At 51.5% G+C, this 5000-nt stretch overlaps 1 non-coding gene across 1 annotated transcript in view; it reads right to left on the reverse strand.

Annotated features, from left to right (window-relative positions):
* The window catches only part of LOC124573849, a 1910-nt gene extending 1407 nt beyond the window's left edge, over positions 1–503 (reverse strand). Inside the window, exon 1 of the ribosomal RNA XR_006972183.1 lies at positions 1–503. This exon is cut by the window's left edge and continues 1407 nt beyond it. This is a non-coding gene — a ribosomal RNA (small subunit ribosomal RNA).
* Positions 504–5000: the final 4497 nt, after the last annotated feature.

Genomic DNA, 5000 nt, shown 5'->3' on the forward strand with positions numbered 1-5000 from the left:
CCGTATCGTTATTTTTCGTCACTACCTCCCCGTGCCGGGAGTGGGTAATTTGCGCGCCTGCTGCCTTCCTTGGATGTGGTAGCCGTTTCTCAGGCTCCCTCTCCGGAATCGAACCCTGATTCCCCGTTACCCGTTACAACCATGGTAGGCGCAGAACCTACCATCGACAGTTGATAAGGCAGACATTTGAAAGATGCGTCGCCGGTACGAGGACCGTGCGATCAGCCCAAAGTTATTCAGAGTCACCAAGGCAAACGGACCGGACGAGCCGACCGATTGGTTTTGATCTAATAAAAGCGTCCCTTCCATCTCTGGTCGGGACTCTGTTTGCATGTATTAGCTCTAGAATTACCACAGTTATCCAAGTAACGTGGGTACGATCTAAGGAACCATAACTGATTTAATGAGCCATTCACGGTTTCACCTTAATGCGGCTTGTACTGAGACATGCATGGCTTAATCTTTGAGACAAGCATATGACTACTGGCAGGATCAACCAGGGAGCTGCGTCAACTAGAGCTGAGCAGCCGGCCGCCCGGGAGTGTGTCCCGGGGGCCCGCGCGAACACGCAAGCGTCCGCTCAATTATTCTGCAAACAGGAGGAGGCTGAGCTCCCCTGCACAATACACCTCGAAACCCTCTCAGGTCCCGGCGGCGCGCAGCGCCGTCCTAAGTACTTGGTCGGGTTCGAGAGAGGCGCAATCGCCCGGAGTTTGGCGAGTAGACGCTTTAGGTGCGACCACCCGTGCTCCCAACTGAGCTTGCCGCTGCCGACAGAGGCCCGGGAGCGTGCTGTCGTGGCATTGCCGGCGGGAGACAACACGCGCCACCTACGGTGACCGGCAGCTCCAACGCCAGCGCCACAGAAGGACAAAAGCCCCACTTGGGTGCCGAAGCGAACTCTCCCAGCACAGCGCACGCGCCAACACGTCCGCACAGCTGCGATACAAACCACCTGCGAGAACCGCAGAGGCGACCGAGCAGCAGACGGCGTCGCGGCGCCGAGCGCCGGGCGGCGGCGCATCCTCAGCGCACACAGTCCTCAATCGGACCAGCACACTGCAGATGTCCACCGCGCTTCGCACCGGGCCCGCGAGGACCTACTTTGGCCGCACGGCGCCGCGTGCAGGGTGCGCCGGCGCGCAGCTGCGCCGCCTGCCGCCTCCGTCGGCCGGCGCGCCTGCCACTGGCCGCCCCCACCAGCCGGCTGTAGCGCGTGCGCCCACGCACCGCGCGGCCAGCACGCCGGGAGGCCCCCCCTCACCGGCCGGGGACGGTCCCACCCAGCCACCGCCGCGTATCGCTTCACACCCAGATGCCATTCACGTTCGTGGGCATGGTGGGTATCGCTGGAACAACCGGTTGGTAGCTCAACCGATCGTCGCCATCACTGATTCACCTCTAGCGAGAACAACCGCACCACAACGGTTTACCAGTTGTTCATTTGCATAACGTCACCAGCAAACGTAGGCGTCCATCGCCATTTGCAAATTCAACGATTGTTGCATGCCTGTGTCAGGTGTCACGACACACTATGTCTGCCCACATACACGCAACAACATGTGCACGCTTCGCGAACACGTGGAAGGTGGCCCCCGTACGTATGCGATGTCCATTGCGCGAACGACTGTCAACCGGCCTCTGTCGCATGTCGCAGATGTGGAACGCAGTGCACCATGCTATCACGGTGTGTGAGAAGAGACGACTACGTCTGACAACACGCGCCACTACATCAACAGACGGCTCATGCTGATCGCCATCCAGGGCATACCACACTGCAATCCAGCTCTTATAGGGAGACGACACGTAGCTGAGTGCACAACATTTGGACCGCATGGTTCGCCGTTGTTGGCGCAGTCGTTGTACGGTCACATGTACCACGATGTATCATTCAGTACATGAGGACCAATGTGCAGTACAGTGTGTGATTTGGACGTACAACATCAGCGGACAGTTGACACAGGCCGTACCACAGCGTAGGCTAAGTGCTTCGCACATGCGAATGCCAATGAACAACTGCAAATGCCAATGAACAACTGCAAAGGGCATTGAGCATGTACGTCCTGCTGCCATCCACATTACAGTGTATAGCTGCAAGGTGTTTAACATGAAGCGATACACTGGGGACCGGGCAGTGCGAGTAGCAAACTATATTGCGGGGGTTGCAGTTAGGCAACACTACACTAATTTAACGCGTCGTATGACAATTACAGAGCAGGTTAAGGCCCAACGTGTGTTGGGTTAAGGCCCAACGTGTGTTGGGTTAAGGCCCAACGTGTGTTGGGTTAAGGCCCAACGTGTGTTGGGTTAAGGCCCAACGTGTGTTGGGTTAAGGCCCAACGTGTGTTGGGTTAAGGCCCAACGTGTGTTGGGTTAAGGCCCAACGTGTGTTGGGTTAAGGCCCAACGTGTGTTGGGTTAAGGCCCAACGTGTGTTGGGTTAAGGCCCAACGTGTGTTGGGTTACGTTAAGGGGCAATGTGGGTTACGTTAAGGGGCAATGTGGGTTACGTTAAGGGGCAATGTGGGTTACGTTACGGCGCAATATAGGTTACGTTACGGCGCAATATAGGTTACGTTAAGGCGCAATATCGGTTACGTTAAGGCGCAATACAGGTTACGTTAAGGCGCAATACAGGTTACGTTAAGGCGCAATACAGGTTACGTTAAGGCGCAATACAGGTTACGTTAAGGCGCAATACAGGTTACGTTAAGGCGCAATACAGGTTACGTTAAGGCGCAATACAGGTTACGTTAAGGCGCAATACAGGTTACGTTAAGGCGCAATGCAGGTTACGTTAAGGCGCAATGCAGGTTACGTTAAGGCGCAATGCAGGTTACGTTAAGGCGCAATACAGGTTACGTTAAGGCGCAATACAGGTTACGTTAAGGCGCAATACAGGTTACGTTAAGGCGCAATACAGGTTACGTTAAGGCGCAATACAGGTTACGTTAAGGCGCAATACAGGTTACGTTAAGGCGCAATACAGGTTACGTTAAGGCGCAATACAGGTTACGTTAAGGCGCAATACAGGTTACGTTAAGGCGCAATACAGGTTACGTTAAGGCGCAATACAGGTTACGTTAAGGCGCAATACAGGTTACGTTAAGGCGCAATACAGGTTACGTTAAGGCGCAATACAGGTTACGTTAAGGCGCAATACAGGTTACGTTAAGGCGCAATACAGGTTACGTTAAGGCGCAATACAGGTTACGTTAAGGCGCAATACAGGTTACGTTAAGGCGCAATACAGGTTACGTTAAGGCGCAATACAGGTTACGTTAAGGCGCAATACAGGTTAGGTTAAGGCGCAATACAGGTTAGGTTAAGGCGCAATACAGGTTAGGTTAAGGTACGACATAGGTTAGGTTAAGGTACGACATAGGTTAGGTTAAGGTACGACATAGGTTAGGTTAAGGTACGACATAGGTTAGGTTAAGGTACGACATAGGTTAGGTTAAGGTACGACATAGGTTAGGTTAAGGTACGACATAGGTTAGGTTAAGGTACGACATAGGTTAGGTTAAGGTACGACATAGGTTAGGTTAAGGTACGACATAGGTTAGGTTAAGGTACGACATAGGTTAGGTTAAGGTACGACATAGGTTAGGTTAAGGTACGACATAGGTTAGGTTAAGGTACGACATAGGTTAGGTTAAGGTACGACATAGGTTAGGTTAAGGTACGACATAGGTTAGGTTAAGGTACGACATAGGTTAGGTTAAGGTACGACATAGGTTAGGTTAAGGTACGACATAGGTTAGGTTAAGGTACGACATAGGTTAGGTTAAGGTACGACATAGGTTAGGTTAAGGTACGACATAGGTTAGGTTAAGGTACGACATAGGTTAGGTTAAGGTACGACATAGGTTAGGTTAAGGTACGACATAGGTTAGGTTAAGGTACGACATAGGTTAGGTTAAGGTACGACATAGGTTAGGTTAAGGTACGACATAGGTTAGGTTAAGGTACGACATAGGTTAGGTTAAGGTACGACATAGGTTAGGTTAAGGTACGACATAGGTTAGGTTAAGGTACGACATAGGTTAGGTTAAGGTACGACATAGGTTAGGTTACGGTACGACATAGGTTAGGTTACGGTACGACATAGGTTAGGTTACGGTACGACATAGGTTAGGTTACGGTACGACATAGGTTAGGTTACGGTACGACATAGGTTAGGTTACGGTACGACATAGGTTAGGTTACGGTACGACATAGGTTAGGTTACGGTACGACATAGGTTAGGTTACGGTACGACATAGGTTAGGTTACGGTACGATATAGGTTAGGTTACGGTACGATATAGGTTAGGTTAAGGTACACATTGTTGTAAGGAAAGGTTTAATGGGGGGCGGGGCGGGGCGGCCGGTTTGTTGATTGTGATTATAGTAAGTGGATGCCTGCGGCATCATCTGATTTGCCACGTCAGGATGCACCTTTGGCTCATGACAGGCGGCGCTCTCATTCCATGCTTGTGGCAGACCTGTGTCTTTCATTCCTGCCATTGTTTGTGTGCTGTGAGAGGAGGCAGTATTGTGATGTTGGGTGCACCCCTGTGTAGGACATGTGTGGGTGTTGGTGGCTTGGCTGAGCAATGGTGGTTGTCGGGTGGGTGGGATATTCTGTTTTCTGAGTGGACCTCCCAGTCTGGTTATGACAGTGTGGATTGTCTAATGTGGCGGAGAGGATGCACTGGGTGTTGTTCCATGCTGGTGCTTACATATTGTCTGTGTGCGTGTTACAGGCAGAGAGTAGTGCGTGATAAGGGTGTGTGGCTGACGTGTGGTTGTGATTGTGAGCAGAGTCTTTCAGCATGTATACGGACAGTTGTATACATTATCTGTATTCTGATGGCTCTATCTATTACTAATCAGCGCCGTGTATACGTTTAATCCGGTTCCAGTCGAAACTGTTGTATCTCTGTACATTAGTGACACGGCGAGCCCGCTATGTAGTTACTCGTCTCGGCAGCTTCCACCGGTGTATGGCAAATGATTA

The sequence above is a fragment of the Schistocerca americana genome, unplaced genomic scaffold (assembly GCF_021461395.2).
Source record: "Schistocerca americana isolate TAMUIC-IGC-003095 unplaced genomic scaffold, iqSchAmer2.1 HiC_scaffold_197, whole genome shotgun sequence".
Taxonomy (NCBI): Eukaryota; Metazoa; Arthropoda; class Insecta; order Orthoptera; family Acrididae; genus Schistocerca; species Schistocerca americana.